The 18,414-nt window shown below is 48.4% G+C and overlaps 1 pseudogene; it reads left to right on the top strand.

Moving 5' to 3' along the window:
• The window catches only part of LOC129386485 (uncharacterized), a 45,988-nt pseudogene extending 42,242 nt beyond the window's left edge, over positions 1-3,746 (top strand).
• The last annotated feature ends 14,668 nt before the right edge of the window (positions 3,747-18,414 follow it).

Raw genomic sequence — 18,414 nt, 5'->3', positions numbered from 1 at the left:
AACATCCCAGGATTTAATTTCAATAATATATCGCGTTGGGGGGGGGGGGGGGGGGAGTGTATGGCATGTCAACAGGAAAAAAAATTCACCGACGATTACAATATTCCCTAATGCGAAACTTGTGCTCAGCTGTATACGTGTTTTCACTTCGCAACATGTTGGCTGGCGCGGACAATCTGTCTCGTACGGCACATTGCAAACGGAGCGAAGAGTGGTGCGATGACTGCTTCGCTAACTGGGTGGTCGAGAGACGCAGTTCATGGGTGACGCGTGGGCCTGATTTATAGCAGCCGCCGCAGATAGACATCTGCTCATGTAGCGCTTTGTTTGCATATATGGTATATGGCCGACGCGCTCGCCGCATGCCATCGGTAAACAGAATACGGCGCGCTACTCTGGCGCCATCTGGTAGCGGTCGTCGCCGCAGAGCCCGTCTTGCGCGGCACTACGCTTTCCTCCTCACACTTTGACCATACTCTCCTCCTCCGCTTTCCTCCTCGCGCTCTCTTTGCTATCGCCGTATTTCAGCCCACGCTGCGCTCCGCGTTCGCTCTTTGATCCTTCGCTGTTCTCGTTCACTCGATTCGGCCGAGGGTGGTCTAGGCACACCGACGCCCAACATAGGAACGGGCGCCTAGGAACTGCGCTCTAAAAAGGCCAAAGGCATACAATAACAACACAAACAATGTTGACAAGGAAAAAGCTGCGCAATAAATGGCGTTCTTAGTCCACTAAGTGAAGATATTGTTAATGTGAACATGAACTTCGCCAATTACTGCATGATCAGCAATATTAGGGCATCTGGCTTCCTAGTTTCTGTGGCTGTTTTATACTCGCGACAAGAATGGTTATTATCCTTATTCAGCAGCTCAGGACTTGACCGCGAATCTTGATGCTAAATCTATGTCTCTAATTGTGCTGGCACAGTAATGCCGGTCCTATTTTGCCAGAGCTTTGAACGGGTACAGAAAGCATAAGTTGAACCACTACTCTAAGATATCGAAAGAAAACACAAAAAATAGCTGTCGCGTGGTTTAGCAAGCCACACGTAAAACATAACACATACACTTGGAATGAACTGGAATGAACTTGAGGTATTTTGACATCACTTCTGAACAGCGTTTCAAAACGCTAGATATGTTTTACTGTGTGGTTTCATGACTTTGCATTTACCAATATATTTAAGATGCTTTTCATATGATTATTGTAAGATAATGAAAACGCATGGACCTCCGGCAGCGGCTGTGACGTTGTCTGTCTTTCCTACGGTGCATTCGGCATGCACATATATGCGGAGAGGGCCATTTAATACTTCTAAAATGCAACAATCGTTTCCATCGTCGAACGATTGACGGCCAGTACTGCCACGAGTGAACAAAGCTATCTTGCATGCACAGACGTAAAAAGATGCAAGCTTTTTGCTTCCCCGCATATTCGTATGGACCGATAGGCTCGAGACACATGCTGCTTTGAAAAGGACACCTGCGCACAGCATCTTTCTGCAGTAACTTGTGCCTGAGTTGTGTGCCGTAGAAAATTGGTGATTCGCTCCTCAATTTAAGCGTCAAACATGTAAAATAACTGTTGGCGGTTGTGGCCTCTCCGTATGCAGTAGTAGGTTCGCTCGTGGAGCGTGCGATCTGAAACTGTGCAAGGTAGAACGCGCGTGCACGAGGCATCAGGAGAAGATGTATGTGGAGACGGCAAGGTCGGTTTGGCAGTCCCCGTTTATGCAAGGGTTACGAGGCGGGGCATTTTCTCCGAGGAAAGGAAGAGGACGGTGGCTATGGGTTGCAGCCGGCCACCTTCCTGAGCAGGTTCATGGTTACCTGCGTGTGCCTCGCGTTCTGCCCGAGGCAGGCACGCATGCACTCACTCACGCACACAAGCACACCATGCAGGGACAACGTTACGGCGACACACTTCGCAGTTGTGTAATTTTTGGCGGCTATGTAGTAAAGGGAGTGGTAAGATTCTGATTTCCTCATGCCGTGCATACATCTGAGGGCTAGTGGGTAGAAAGTCGGGCAGTTGGACTATGGTGTGCGTTGAAAACAAAACAAACTGAACCGAAATGTTTCAAATCACGGTATTGCTGTACGTTTTACAGCGAAGCTGTCCATGGCTACCACGCGCGAAAAATTATGGCGGCGAACAGAAAAAGCCTTGCCGTAAAGGCAGCTTTTAAGCGAATGCTCTCTAGCTCTCAATCTTATGCAGGTATCTTGGAAAAAAAGATCGTACTGAAAGTGGTCGGTTAGATGACCCTATCATTACGCCGAGTTTCATTTACTTGTCATTATTAGTTCACAGTGAAGTTGTAAACGTTGCAGAATTCCCGTCTGCTGTCAGTACATGGACATCTACGGAAGGAGCATGGTTACAAAAAATGGCTGTAGCTCTTGTTTTATAGGAACTATCCCGAAACAAATTATTTGAGAATCAGCCACCAAGGCGACTTTAACATTACGCCGAGTTTCATTTAGTTTTCGTGATTACGTAGTTCACAGTGAAGTTGTAAATGTTGTGGAACTCCCGTGTGCTGTCAATACATGGGCCTCTACGGGAGAGAAACGGACAATCCCTAGATTCAACACAAAAGCACTCCTCCGACCCCGAAAGCATAAAACCAACCTGAGTATGCATTCAAAATTCAATGAAACCATGACCGCAGCCTTAAGATGAACGGGAGCGCATGTGAGACCTAAAAAAAGCAAGTTCTTTTTTTTAACGTCTTTATTTCTACATGTAATAGGCGAAGCATTGCGGCAGAAAAGCAATTGACGGCTTACTAACCGAGTCATCTTCAGTGATCGCTGCTGCTTCAATGATAAGTTTTTGAATTTTCAATGCATAATCATGTCGGTTTTGTGCTACAGGGGGGGGGGGGGGCGGAGGCGGAGGCGCTTTTGTCTTGGTGTCATGGTATATATGTGCGCTACTCAAAATAGAAACCCCTAGTTTGTCTACTAGAATAAAACTCTAGTCCTTCCAAGTTTCGTTCAGCTAATTAACTAGGAAATATGCTCAATCGCAAATGACAAACAAACGTTTTTTTTTTTTTCGTGAGCTCCCATGGACTGCGCCCCGGTCAACGCATATCGTCGCTCACGTCGAGGCTCGGTTTAACGGCCACCTGCGTCTAAACCGCACTTCGTCGCAGCTGCGTCGACAACACCTGCATCTTTAGAGCGGCAGCGTAAGAACCCTTTGGTAGTAACTCTGCGTATGAATTACGTAGTGCGTGACGTATTGCACGCCTGATATTTCTTGGTAGTTTGCATTAACGACATACACATAATTATATATGTAGTTCCATACCAACAAAACTCTATACTAACATAATTGATACCACCATAGGAGCTTCGCTGGTCAACCATCTTCACAGGGTGGAATGACTCCTCAACCTTCTTTCTTTCTTTTTGTTTGGGGATTCCCCAAATGAGGCGAGACAGGAACCTACCTACCTATAGCGAAGTGCTTGGATTGCATTGACAAGATTCTTGATTCTTCCTCATTCCAGGAATCCGTGAGCTCTTGCTGCTACCTTGCCGTGGTCCACCAGCTCTCGCTGGTCATCCAGCCGAAGAAGAGAGCAAGAAATGTGAAAGGGGCCCCATGCTGTCTTGCCTCCCCCCTCCTACTTCAAAAAATGAAAATAAAAAAAAAATGAAAAAATAAACAAGGGAAGGAGGGTCACACTACCAGATCAGCCGTGTAATTATATATATATATATATATATATATATATATATATATATATATATATATATATATATATATATATATGTATATATATATATATATATATATAAACTGATTTTGCTGATAATGCCACCGACGGAGCGCTATGTCTCGTCATTTCTGTCGACATCTGTGTGTTGTTAGCGTTGAAGTCTACAAGAAGCAGTAGGTGTAGTAGGAGGTGTTTTTCGTTTTAGAAGAATGGTCCGCTCCACAGATCAGTAAGCAGCAACCCAAGGAACAAGAGTTGAAAGGGTGACCAGAGTGGCCTAGTAGCAGTGCACCTCCAAATTTTTCAAGGTATTAAGATGGCGACATGGAGTCTGTGGGAAAGAACGGAGTCGGTGAGAAGCAGAAGTGGTGGATGAGAGCGGGTTGTTCTTTGAAGCGACATTAGCCTCAACAGGTCGGCGTAAGCGTCGTCGCTGCGGCACGCATAAGTGTCACGACCCTGTGTCGCGGAGGTGCCGAAAAGGATATGCTCGCGCTTCGTACCCTGGGACGTGTCGGTGACGGTTTAAGAACAAATTAAAATGAACGAGAAAAGGAAAAGGAGAAAAGAAGCGGGAGAGGGCAGGTGTACATGGGAGGAGGGCTCTTATGGTTGTTATATGTGTAGACGCGTGGAAGCAAAATATGTAATTGAATGTCAGTGGAAGAGCAGGGAAACGCTGAAGAAGGAGGAATAAATATGCGTAACAGTCGAGGTTAGCTGGTGGCATAATGTGTGTTTTTGTGCCTTTTTTAATGATATGAAAATTTCTGATGTTACAACTTTTACCGATTCTAAGCGACCACATGCCAGATTAGTTACCGTTCAGTGTAGGCACTTAAACTTGTGCAAGAGGTATGACTCCGTAGTAGAAAAAGGAGGAAAACTGGTGAGTTTCCGGTAGCACAAGTCGTTGAACACAATACTTCGCGCATATACTAGGCCAATATTCTACCATTAGGTCCGTGTACCTGTGTAAGGGCCTCACCGGCAACTTTGCAGCCCAAAATTTGTAGGAAAATGAATTCCTGGCGGAGAAGCAATCGTGTTCGGTGCAGCGATGCGGCGCGCGCGCATCGGCGATTTTTATCGCGCTTTGTACTTCCGCGTGTAGCTATTACATGGCAAGAGCTGTGTTTTGACCTCTGATGACCTCTGATGAGCTGCGCTTTGACCTCCCTTTGACATCCGAGGTGGGCGCAAGTGGCCGGCTGCGCCGTCACCATTTTGACCGAAAGATTCGGTCCAGTGTAATGGCCACACCTCGTCAAAATTGTGAAAAGTGCGGCTCTTACATGAGTTTGTACGGTTTATCATGTCATGCATGAGTTCAAGTTGAAACGCATTTCTGAATCGGGGCGGGGGGATTCATCTTTGGTACAGATACTTGATGACTGGCAGGATATATTAGGACGGGCGCTATTAGAAGCACTCATCCGTGTTTCAAAAAAAAAAAAAATTTATTGCAATAGCAATTATGCGGACACTTGAGGCACGCCTGCGCCGTTGACTTTGTCGGGATGTCATGGTATCGACGTGTATCGACGCGGCAGCGCGTGGAGTGTAGGGTCTCCAGAAAAGCACAGTGCGTTTGGCTAAGAGGCCGAAGCGACGAAGCTAAGTGAGAGCACGTGCCACTTAGATTTTACGTACTACTTAGTATATACCACTTAGCACGGACCACTTAGTACGTACCACTTCTGTGCTGTATCGCCTGTGCTGGAGCAGTGTTCTAAAGGGACGGGCAACTGGCCAAAATGTGCTGCGAGAAGCTTATGGAAGTGAAATGACCATGACTTATAGTGATAGAATCCAGCGTGCTGTTCGCGATTTGAGTTGGGATTATACTTTTAAATTGGCAAAGAAACTCTCAAAAATCAGCAAGCGGCGAAGCCTGGCGGTGAAATCTCGATATTTCGGATGTAGCCTATGATATTACTGTACGTAAGTTGGGTGTTAATAAGTACAACATAATTATTGCTTAAAACTGCAGTTGCTAAATTATCCTTTGTTCTATGCTTCGAAAATCAAGAGCACAAGTGCGGCTATAGCAACACGCTGAACAGCGTGTCACGTGTGAAAGTGTCGTTTCGTTATTGATCCGATATGTTTTGTTTCGACTTGTTAAATACAAAAGCAGTTGGACAGGAAATCACGTGAACATGTAGCTTATACCGCAGAAGTACATTAACACTACGGAAAACATGAATCGCACGAACATCGACAGGACAAATAAAATAATACTCTCTGACAGTTACGGCCACACTTGTCGTCTGTCTCCCACTAATGCCGGCGTTTATTCGCTATTCCGCTTACCTATCGCCGTTTTCAGCACGCTTCCAGTTAACGACTACATCCTCACTGCAGACCGAAAAAGAATAAAAAAAGTGCTCCACGGCGTCGTCCTCATTACCACTTCATGATTAAACACTCTGACCGGTAAGCTTTTCATTGCATTAAAAAAAAGGCACCCTGAAAATTGATTGTCAGTCCCTTTAACTTCCCCTCCTGCAGGATGAGTTTTGGGCGCAGGACGCATTAGCGTTCCTAGTGAGCAGCTGTGCGCATCCTACACCGCATTGGTCTGAACGGAACGAAAAGTAAACGACGAGGTGAACTTATTCAATCCTTCCAATGGGCACCGACGAAGGGCGGTGGGGCTTCTTCGGTCTCATATCGTGCACCATCGAGATGCGACGGCAGCAACAGCGTCCGTGGTGCTCGCCCGCGAAACCTGCCCCACACAGGTGAGCTAGCCACCGCACCCCATCTGCCACGGACATGTGCTGGCCTATCCTCACTGCGAAGGGTCCGCCTTGGTGGGCTACGGAGAGCAGTCGTTACCCTAAACGACTGAATCCTTCCAAGAGGGACCCGCTGCCCACCACCGTAGAGTGATATGCGACAGCTCGCTGCTATATCTATTAAGGAGCGAAACAATTAAAATAATTTAGGCACATCGCCGGAAAAGCCACGTCGGTTGGCGTGAAATATATATATACTTCTTTCTTCAATTATTAAGCATGGTTCTCTCCTCATTTTCTTTATCTGTTCATCACGGCTCCTTTCTGAGATGCTTTATGGGCAACGCTAAACATTGCTGTCGGTTTCAAAGCTTGGCCTTAAAGGGTAACCGTGAAATTTCTGGGTATTTTTCTTTAAATCCTTACGAAAGCAAAAAATTCTTCACCGCAGTATTAGATGGATGTCCATATTACTTTGAAGAGCCTAACCAAGTGAAGTTTGCTGAGATATTTAGCCTACCTCATGAGGTAGGCGCCTACCTTTAGAGTTTCCTTAAATTTTTCATGTCACCTTGTAAAATCGGCCAAAAAGCAGTGTTTTATTTCTCTTGTGCTGTCTACCTATTAACAGAAGTGTTAATAGATAGCAAGGCCTTCGCAGAACACTTTTCTCTTTGGGAAAATGTACGAAACTAGAAGTACCACAAAGGATCAGGTTTATGTCATTATCCTACGATTACTTAGACATTTCCCACGAGTAATGTTTGCTAAAACTCCATCTTTGGGTTAGCTGAGATTCGAAAATGCACTTGAAAATAAATCGTCTTGTGCACGATGGCGAGTGCACGTGCAGCGGATATCGCTACCATCTCTCGAAGACGTGGTTTTCTGCAATGATCATGGCTCTCGTTTTATCTCAATGCAAGTTCTGGTTCCCTTATCACTACTGATAGAAATGTGCGTTGCTATATTTTTCCAATAATTCTTCGACATTACTTGTGGCACTGAATAGCAGCCCACTGTCAAGATGCTGTGAACAGCACTCGTTTCGTGTTTATCACGACATAATTATTAGCAGCGAATTGTAGATGGACTACTTCCCCGAAAAGAAGCAAAGAAAGACTTGCGCAGCTTCCGCGCACAACGAATCGCAAATATCGTCCTGCATGCTGCACTAAAATGATTGTAATTGCGGTTGGCTCGAACTCGCATCACGTTTCACTGGGCCGCCGTGAATAAACGTTTCGGTCATTTTTTTGTGCTCCGTTAAATTTCTTCCCGGACAGTTACGATCTCTTCTAAAACTTCCATTTTCGAGTCCTCAGGAGAGAGAGAGAGAATTTATCAGAGCACAGTAGAAGATAATGCCCTGAGCTAGTATGCCCTAACTTGCTACTCTGCACAGGAAAAAAAGAAGAAACGGTACAAAAAAGAGTGATGGAACATGATGGCCTTTCTATTTTCTCTTAAAAGACTGAGACAGATGGGAGAAGCAGCGCTCATGTTCCAGTTCTTTTTTTCTTGAGCTAGCATGTCCGCAGTGATCTAGAAAACCTTAAGTAACCTTAAATGCGTTGCTTTGTTGATTACCACGGATTTGAAGAATGTTTGCGGACCACTGTTGAGTCTCTCACTATTGAGAGCCATGAATGTATGACTCGAAATATTTGCTGTATTGGAGGCTTCGCCAAAGAAATCATCATTCGAGGTTAAGGTGTGTAAAGACTACTCCTAGTAATTGTTGAAATGGGAAATGGTCATGGAACTGTAGGTGACAGTTCTTTACAGTTCCAATGTAGTTCCTACAGTTCCTACAGTTCCTACAGCTCCAACATAAAATGCATAACCAGTCGTCCAGGAGTTCAAACAAGTTTTTTGCAGGAACGTTAAAACGCGCGGTATCCAAGTAAAAAAAAATAACTACAGTGCTCGAGACTTCCTTTATCTTTCGAAGTCAAATAACAAGTGCGCTTTGTTTTAGTTCATGAAATAAAAACAAATTGCGACACATAAACGTACTCGTAGAGTCGCTAGTACTAAAATTCAGTCACACTGCTGAATATCTTGACGTGATTGCGTAAGGGTTGTATATTCTGTTCACGACCTCTCTTCTTTTCTTCGGTGGCTTGGCTTCATATATGCTTTCGAAAAGATTTCTTCAGTAGAATTATTCTCTGTTGTTTTCATGTTTACATGCCACAGCCACAAGTTCTGACGAAGTCACTACAAAGATGCTGGAAATTTTGTTTAGAGTCGCTCCTATCGTTTCGTTAACCACTGGTAATCGTTACGTATCAAATATAGGGATACTTAGTATGCGCACAATTTCTGAGGTGATTCTTCTGCTTGAAGAAAGCGGGAAGTGCGGGCTAAGCAATATTCGGCCCATTTATAAGGTAATAAAAATGTTCTTGCACGCATGCACGATGAAGTGTGTTCTCGAACGAGGACCACCGAGTCCTTGAATGGCAGATAGTCCATTGTACTGAGAAAAGCCAGCATTAGTCGATGTGGCATGCGGCGAGACACACTGATAATGATTTACCGTATGTACATGTGTCCTACCTACTTTGGACTCTGTGTGTGTCACATTCTCCGCGGAGGTCGCCTCGTAGGTAATCTGCGGCAAGTACAAAGAGTTGGCGAGTTGAGGTGGCTTGTCGCTACGTGAACGCGGTCTTCCCGCGCGCCTGGTGTTGAAGGTCACGTAATCCCAAATTGTGGAGATGCTTTGAAAAGAGCGGCATCGCAAAGAATTATATCCCCTCTGTTTGCGCTCTTCTTCATCACGCCAGCGCTGAGAGAGCGAGTGTTCTCTTTCACTGAGTAAGGTTTGTTCATGTTCACCTGTGCGTGCGGGACACCATGCTTATCAATTTATTTTGTAAGCGAAATGTATACTGAAATTTATAGGTACAGGTGAAACTACAAACGTTAAAACAGTGGTTAGTCAGGCTTCTTCGTTAATGGACAAACTACTACAAGCAGCGTGAGAACGGGACTAAGGTTAAGGGAACACAGCACCCGCATAGTGTGTTTCCTTAATATGAGTCCCGTTGTCGCGCTGTTTGCAATCGTACGAACGTTACTTTGTGTATTTTAGTTATTTATTTCCTATCGCAATGAATACATCGCCTTTCGGGTGAAAGTGCGACATATTCTAATTGCTTTTCAATGAGAAGAAACAGACAGAGAAAGAATATTGGCACGGACTAGTTACGCTAGAGGTCGAGGAAGAAGAAGTGTGCGTGGTAGATGCTGCAAACACGACCTGTAAACGGCTGTTCGCTTAGAACTGACTGACTGGCTTTTCCTCTCGTGACAAACTGGTGGAGGTGCTGGGTACGCATCCATCGTATGCCTACGGGTCCTGAACCAGAAGCTACCGACGCCAGTACCTCGGGGACGGCAGAAATCTATCGAAGCAGCCGTCGCCTCCAAGGTCTTCCACCGCAATACAGTCCCCTGGCAAGCCCCGTGAGGAAGATGTCAACAACTACCGCAAGCCAAACCGAGGTGATCCCAAATGCTCCCGTACCATGCATTCTCAACGCGCCTCGCACGCCTAACCCGTTCCATGGCGACGCCTTTGAGGACGTTGAAGACTGGTTGGACCATTTCGACCGGGTCGCCGCCTTTAACGACTGGGACGATCGCCGTAAGTTGAAGAACGTCTACTTTTCCCTGTTAGACGCGGCGAGAGTATGGTACGAGAACCACGAAGCCTCATTTACCAGCTGGCAGGAATTTTACCGACTGCTATGCGAAGCCTTCTGCACTCCCGAAAGGAAAGAAAGAGCCGAACAGGCACTGTCTTCGAGGTTCCAAATGCCAAACGACTAATGCCAGAAGACAAGAAGGTGCGTCTGTTAATGCGAGGCGTAAAGGAACAGCTTTTCGCGGGCCTCGTGCGTAATCCTCCTACAACAGTCTCTCAGTTCGTTCGTGAGGCAACAGTCATGGAACGTATGCTTCGGCAGCGGCTATCGCAGTATGGACGCCAGACCACCATGACTGCTGCATGCTCTCTCGTACCTGCAAATGATGACAGGGAGTCACTTACCGAGCTAATACGACAAATTGTTCGAGAAGAACTGCAGAAGTCCTATGCATCGGCTCCGACACCTCCCAGTGCCGCGGTTCTTACGGATGTCATTCGAGAAGAAATCGGCAAAGTGGTTCACCCCTCGCCACCAACACGACCCGAACCTCCCACGTTCTCGTACGCGGATGCTCTTCGGGCTTGCGCGCCGTCGACGGGCCGTTTTTCGCAGCCACCTGCTGGGATTTCTCGACGCTCCCCAAGTCCGATCCACCGCACGAATCCGCAAGCGCCTTTTCATCCTGGTCCGCGCAAATCTACAGTATGGCGCGCCCCCGACAACAGTCCGTTGTGCTATCACTGCGGGGAGGCTGGTCACATGTATCGCGATTGCCAGTACCGACGGATTGGTCTGCGGGGATACCATCCGGACGCCCGTTGCCCGCGCTATGGCGAACGCCCGCACGAAATCGAGCAATACTTAGAAAGTAACCGGCTTCCTCCTGCCCAACAGCGAAGACAGTCACGGTCGCCTTCACCTCGTCGGTACGCGTCACCGAACCGTGCTCGACCCGCCTTTGATTCCGCTGGAGTCAACGGTGGAAGCCCGCGCCGGGGAAACTGAAAACGGCGACCTCCGGGGGTGAGGCCGCTGTCATGCGAACCGTCAAATATCCTCCGCCGACGCCATCCCCTCGCGACGTACCACTGACGCCTTCATTCGCAACTGCAAAAAAAAACTTCTGCTGCTATTACTGCTTCAATCGACGGCTATCCAGTAACTGCACTTGTTGATACGGGAGCTGACTACTCGGTTATGAGTGCCTCACTGGCGACTCGGCTACGCAAGGTGCTGACAGCGTGGGACGGCCCACATCTGATTACGGCCGGAGGACACCTCGTGTCACCCATTGGAGGATGCACCGCCAGACTTGCAATTTCTACTTCGACTTTCGTAGCGTCTTTCCTTGTGCTGCTCAAGTGTTCTCGGCTAGTTATACTGGGCATGGATTTTCTCCAGGAATATGGGGCGATCATTAACCTTCGTGACTTGTTCGTGACTTTTTCTAACTGTGTTTCTTCGGATTCGAATGTGGCGGATGAACATCACCGCGCGGCTTTACGCGTGGTCGATGACTGCGTGACGTTACCGCCTCGAAGTAGCATCTTCGTCCTCGTTGAATGCCCCCAAGAACAACTAGGAATAGGCATCGCCGAAGGTAACCTCGCCATGTTGCTGGATCGTGAAGTCGGCGTCGCACGAGGTCTCGTAGAGCTCCAACATAGGCAAACCACGATTCTAGTTACGAACTTCAGTGGCGAATACAAACACTTTGCGAGGCATACCACCATGGCCTACTTTGAAACGGTGGCCGAGTCCAACGCCTGTGCTTCGGTAACGACAATCTCGATTCCGGAACCCAGCGATGTGGACTTGACCAGTCACATCAACGTCAACCCACAGCTCGACCAAAACGAGAAGGAGAGGCTCCTTACTCTGCTATCGTCATTTAGCGACTGTTTCGCCACCACGTCGAAGGTCAAACAGACTCCTTTAATCAAACACAGAATCATCACTGAACCGACCGTCCAACCTGTTCGCCAACACGCTTATCGCGTGTCGCAAAGAGAACAGGATGCTATTCGTCATCAAGTGAAACAAATGCTCGACGATGATGTCATTCAACCATCGACAAGTCCTTGGGCTTTACCTGTTGTATTAGTTAAAAAGAAAGACGGTTCACTAAGATTCTGTGTCGATTATCGCAAACTGAACAAGGTCACGAAAAAGGACGTTTACCCACTTCCTCGAATTGACGACTCCTTGGATCGCCTGCGACATGCCCGTTACTTTTCTTCAATGGATCTACGTAGTGGGTACTGGCAAATTGAAGTTGACGAACGGGACCAGGAAAAAACGGCGTTTATAACACCCGACGGTCTCTATCAATTTAAGGTCCTCCCTTTTGGATTGTGTTCCGCTCCGGCCACATTTCAACGCATGATGGACACAGTTTTATCTGACCTCAAGTGGAACTCGTGTTTAGTCTACTTAGACGATGTAGTTGTTTTTTCCACCACGTTTGAACAACACATCCAGCGGCTTGAGGCGGTTCTTCAAGCTATCCGCACCGCCGGCCTCTCCCTGAAGCCCGAAAAATGTCACTTTGGCTACGAGGAGCTCAAATTTCTAGGTCATATTGTCAGCAGCACCGGTGTGCGCCCTGACCCTGACAAAGCCCTGGCAGTTGCTCTGTTCCCGATACCGAAGACAAAACACGATGTCCGCCGATTTTTAGGGCTTTGCGCGTATTACCGCCGTTTTGTACCCAATTTTTGTGAAATTGCCGAACCTTTGCAACGACTCATCAAGAACGACGTCACATTTGTTTGGGGCCCAGCACAATCCGACGCCTTCCACGACCTTCAGCGACGTCTACAGACACCACCGATACTTGGTCACTTTGACACCGAGGCAGACACAGAAGTGCATACTGATGCTAGTAACGTTGGTATCGGAGCGACACTCGTACAGTTTCAAGCGGGTGTTGAGCGCGTTATTGCGTATGCCAGTCGAACCTTGTCCGCTGCTGAAAAAAACTACTCAGCAACTGAAAAAGAATGTCTGGCAGTCATATGGGCTATCCAGAAGTTCCGCCCATACCTGTACGGACGCCCCTTCCGTGTCGTCAGCGACCACCACTCTCTCTGCTGGCTGGCGAATCTCAAAGATCCTTCAGGCCGTCTCGCAAGATGGAGCCTTCGGTTGCAGGAATTTGATGTGACCATCGTCTATAAGTCTGGCCAGAAACACACTGACGCCGACTGTCTCTCCCGCGCCCCCGTCGAACCCGCACCACTAGATACTGACGACGATTCTGGTTTTCTTTGTACTCTCCCGTCTTTAAACCTTGCTCAACAGCAACGCCAAGATTCCGAGCTCCAGCCCTTGATTGAATACCTTGAAGGAAGCCGCCCACAACCCCCACGGCTGTTCGCGCGTCACTTGTCCTCTTTCTGCCTACGTGGCGACATCCTATACAAGCGGAACTTTCACCCTACGGCAGCCGTTTTCCTGCTCGTTGTTCCCGCTACTCTCCGCGACGACGTTCTACGTGCATGCCATGACGAACCAACGTCCGGGCATCTTGGTTTCACGCGTACTCTCGCGAGGATCAAGCAGAAGTACTATTGGCGAAAACTCACAAAAACCGTGAAGCAGTACGTCAGAAGTTGTCGAGATTGCCAGCGCCGCAAAGTTCCACCACTAAAACCAGCCGGTCTGCTTCAGCCTGTCCGACCTCCTTGCTCACCTTTTGAACAAGTCGGGATGGATTTACTCGGCCCATTTCCCAAGTCTTCGGCTGATAACCGCTGGATCGTCGTCGCCACCGATTACCTCACTCGATACTGCGAAACACAAGCCGTTCAGCGAGCTACTGCTTCAGATGTTGCTAACTTCTTTATCAAAAATATCGTCCTTCGACATGGTGCTCCCGCTGTCGTCATCACAGACCGTGGTACGGCCTTCACTGCCCAGTTGGTCCGAGATATTCTGCAGCTGAGCGGAACAACGCACCGTACGGCAACTGCGTATCACCCGCAGACTAACGGTTTAACAGAGCGTCTCAACAAAACGATTGCGGATATGCTTTCCATGTATGTTGCCACGGATCATAAAAATTGGGACGAACTGCTCCCGTATGTGACATTCGCGTACAACACTGCCCTACAAGAAACCACCGGGTTTCCTCCTTTTCGTCTGGTCTACGGACGCGACGTCACCACTATGCTCGACGTGATGCTCCTACCAACTTCGTCTCAACCTACCGCACCAGATACAGACGCCTTTGTTGAGCGTGCCGAAGCGTCGCGGCACCTTGCGCGGCAACGAATTCTATCCCGACAAAGTCAAGATGCTCGTCGATACAACATATGCCATCGAGACGTCACGTACAACCCGGGAGATCTTGTATGGGTTTGGACCCCTATACGTCAACGAGGCCGGTCAGAAAAATTATTGCGCCGATACTTTGGACCCTACATAGTTTTGCGTCGTCTAAGTCCTGTCAACTACGAAGTTATTCCAGCCGACACTTCGCACCACTCCCGTAGACCACGTTCCTCTGACATTGTTCATGTTACCAGGATGAAGCCTTACCATTCGCGCTGACTCTCATCCACAAACTTTGTGATGCGGCCCCTGTCGTCTCGTCCGTTGTCTTTCTCATTTCTTTTATTTTTTCCTTGTGGCATTTAACATCTCCCCAACTTTATTTATTTATTTCTTTTTTTTTTTTGGAGGGAGGGGTAATGGCACGGACTAGTTACGCTAGAGGTCGAGGAAGAAGAAGTGTGCGTGGTAGCTGCTGCAAACACGACCTGTAAACGGCTGTTCGCTTAGAACTGACTGACTGGCTTTTCCTCTCGTGACAATATTTTCATTGCGTTTCAATTGATCTTTGCTTTCTTGTTTCTCGCACTTCACTCCGACATTCGCGGCGCAATTCTTAGTCATAATTCTAGCTGTCTGTAAACTCAACTTTTACATACCAACAGCAGCAGAAACAAAGGATCCTTTACTGTAGTGCTTCTCTGACTACATCCAGTCACTCGCATATAATAGTTTTTATACGGTCTGGCGCCTCGTCATTTGCGTGAATTGCGTGTCGCATGGGTACCTGGACGCAAAATTCTATTTTTACAGTAGAGCTGTTAAATACTCGCTGGGTTTCTCTTGACGTCGGCAGCTCGCCGAGCTGGGGGACAGAGAGCTGAGAGAGAGTGAAAGCAGAGTATCAGTATAGCATCGCGCAGCATAGCGACGCGGCGACGGTGGGTGGAGCCTAGCGGGGAAGAAGGAGCTGCGAGGCGGGGACACAGGCGGTGTGACGTCATTGCTCTGTGATAAAAACCCGCGCGCCAACTTCGGCGGATTTCAAGTAGCTACCAGGTACACAGCGTCAGAGCTAATGTGTATCAGGGCTAATGCACGGCGGTCGCCGCTTCGTCGGGTCGTTGCAGCGTCTGTCACACGACACCGACGTATATGGCATCTCAACAAATCGCTTCTGTTGCTACGGGCGCCTCAAATACCGCGCCTCCCAACCGAAACCCCCCACAGAGGAAGACGGCATGAATTTTTCTGAAGCCTTAACTTCCCCCAACTCCACTGGTCTATTGGTTCCACTAGCGATAGCAGAGCCACTCAAATTTATTTAGCTGGTGAAAAATTTGGCTTCCCTTGCAGAGATTATGTTTTCTATCTTTAGGCGGTAGATCGCATCACTTCGGTCATGTTTCGTAAATACGCACAGTGGATGGCATGATCACGTCTCACATATCCTAAATTAGGTACTAACGCGATATCGTTAAGGGGCCCGTGTCGCAGAAAATAGGGCGTCGGCATCCATGCGTCCTGCATCGGGCATTGTATCGGCAAAAACGAATTTCGAATCACGCATACCCAACCGCTCTTCTATCACCAAAGTTGCTCATACATTGCCTTTTATTCTATACAAAATTATTCCTCGGAATTTTTTACTGACGACCGACAAGCAAATTTCATGAAAAAAAAACACAAACCCGACAGCGCATTCCTTTTATGTTAGATCTTCTCAGGAGGAGGAATAAGCTTTTATTGTACAACCAGCACTTTATGATGGCCGGGCCTAAGCCTCCCATGAAGAGACGTCGAGGGCTTGCCGCGCCGCCGCCTCGCGGGCGTGCTGGGTCGCCCAGGTTTGGTCGTGGAGGGCGGAACTCCGCAGAGCCTCATGCAACCTCGACGAGAGAGTCGTGGTGTTTGTGTGTACTGTGCTGGGCACTCCCACAGCATATGCGGAAGCGTAGCCGGGTGAATGCCACAGCATCGGCAGTTGGGGGTAGTGTAGACGTCAGGAAATATAAGGTGGAGGCGGGAGGGTGAAGGGTACGTGTTTGTTTGTAGCAGACGCAGGGTGGTAGCCTGCGCCCGGCTGAACTTGGGGTGAGGCGAGGGGAAGGTTCGGCGACTGAGGTAAAATGCCTTCACGAGATCGTTATAAGTAGTAAGATTGTCCCTGGTGTCCAACTCATCTCCAGTGACTCCGGCGCGGTTAACTAGGCCTCGCATAATGAAGTGGGTGACCTAGTTGAGATTGGGGAGGTGTGGGCGGACAGGGCCTGCATGGGCCGGGATCCATGTTAGGGAGATTATGCTGTCTTTAGAGTGTGGTGCCTGGCAGAGGATGCGAAGAGCTTGGGGAGAAATACGGCCTTTGCTGAAGTTAGTGACGGCTGAGCGAGAGTCAGACACGATGGTGTGACAGGTGGGATCTAAAGTGGCCAGGGCGATGGCCACTTCTTCAGCCGTCTCGGCAGTGGGTGTAGTGACGCTGGAGGCGTGGTGTAGGACTCCATCGCGTGTGGCGACGGCCACAAATCGTGTGCCATGGGAATATTGAGCTGCATCAACAAATGTGACGCCAGGTACGTGAGCAAGGGCTTTTATAATAGCTCCGGCCCGAGCTTGGAGCCATGCCCTGTTATATTCAGGGTGCATGTTTCTAGGGATAGGGTCTATGTAGATCCAGCTACGGATGTCGGTCAGGATCGGTCTTTTGGGGCCCTGTTGCTGATGGTAGGTGAAGCCAAGTGTGGATAGAATAAAGCGTCCCGTTTCAGTAAGGGTTAACCGTTCAAGCTGAGAGCGTTGTTGGGCTTCAATGAGTTCGGAAAGGTTGTTGTGAACTCCCAGTTGGTTGAAGAGTTCAGTGCTGGTGCAATGCGGGAGGCCAAGTGCTTTCTTGTAGACCCCTCGTACGAGGGTGTCGAGCATGTTTTGCTCAGCTCGGTACCAGTTGCGGTACGCAGCAATGTAGGTAATGTGACATATGACAAAGGATTGGACGAGGCGGAGAAGGCTTTCTTCTTTGAGTCCCCCTCGTCGGTTAGAGATACGTTTAAGAAGTCGTAGGGTGTTTTGGGATTGGACACACAGATCTTGTTGAGAGCCAAGGCGTTGGAGCCGTTGGTAAAGATGGTGAGACCAAGGACCCGGATACTAGGGACGTTTGGGTAGAACTGCCATCTAGAAGGCGTAGGGTGATGGCGTCACATGGTCGGTGATCAGATTGGTGTTTGGGAGGGCGACCCCGCTGAATGGGCTTGTAGAGCAGAAGCTCCGATTTAGCCGCGAACAGCGCAGTCCGGTACCTTGGAGATAGGCTTAAACCATGTCAATCGCCGTCTGGAGAGCTGACTCCACTTGACCATCACTGCCTCGGTACGACCAGATGGTGATGTCGTCGTCGTAGATGTTGTAGTTGCTGGGCAAGGCCAATCATGACTAAGTTAAAGAGCATGGGAGAGATATCTGAACTTTACGGGGTGCCTTTGCTGCCAAGGGGAAGCTGGTCTGATCGTAAATCCCCGGCCGAGAGGGTGGTCGTGCGATTGGAGAGAAAGTCACGAATGCAATTGTAGGCTCGCTCTCCCAGGTGGAGATGGGAGACCTCGTCAAGAATAGCTGCATGGGAAATGTTATAAAAGGCCTGAGTGAGGTCGAGTCTGAGGATGGCTTTCATGTTACGAGAACGATCGTTTAGCACGCGATGTTTGAGCTGCAACATAGCGTCTTGAGTTGAAAGGTGAGGGAGAAATCCAATGATGGGTGTGGGGATAGAGAGAGTTGTCTTCGAGATGACTGTTGATGCGTGCTAAGAAGGCGTATTCCATCACCTTGCCTACGCATGAAGTGAGGGAGGTGGGCCTTAGGTTATTGAGGCTAGATGGTTTGCCAGGCTTTGGGATTAGGATAACGTTGGCCGTCTTCCAGGCAGCTGGGAGGGAGCCACTGCGCCAGCAATCGTTGATGTAGTCAATCAGATGGGACACGGACTCGTCATCGA

The sequence above is a fragment of the Dermacentor andersoni genome, chromosome 4 (assembly GCF_023375885.2).
Source record: "Dermacentor andersoni chromosome 4, qqDerAnde1_hic_scaffold, whole genome shotgun sequence".
NCBI lineage: Eukaryota > Metazoa > Arthropoda > Arachnida > Ixodida > Ixodidae > Dermacentor > Dermacentor andersoni.
Note: the sequence above shows the minus strand (reverse complement) of the source record. Positions and strands in the feature narration are given on the sequence as shown.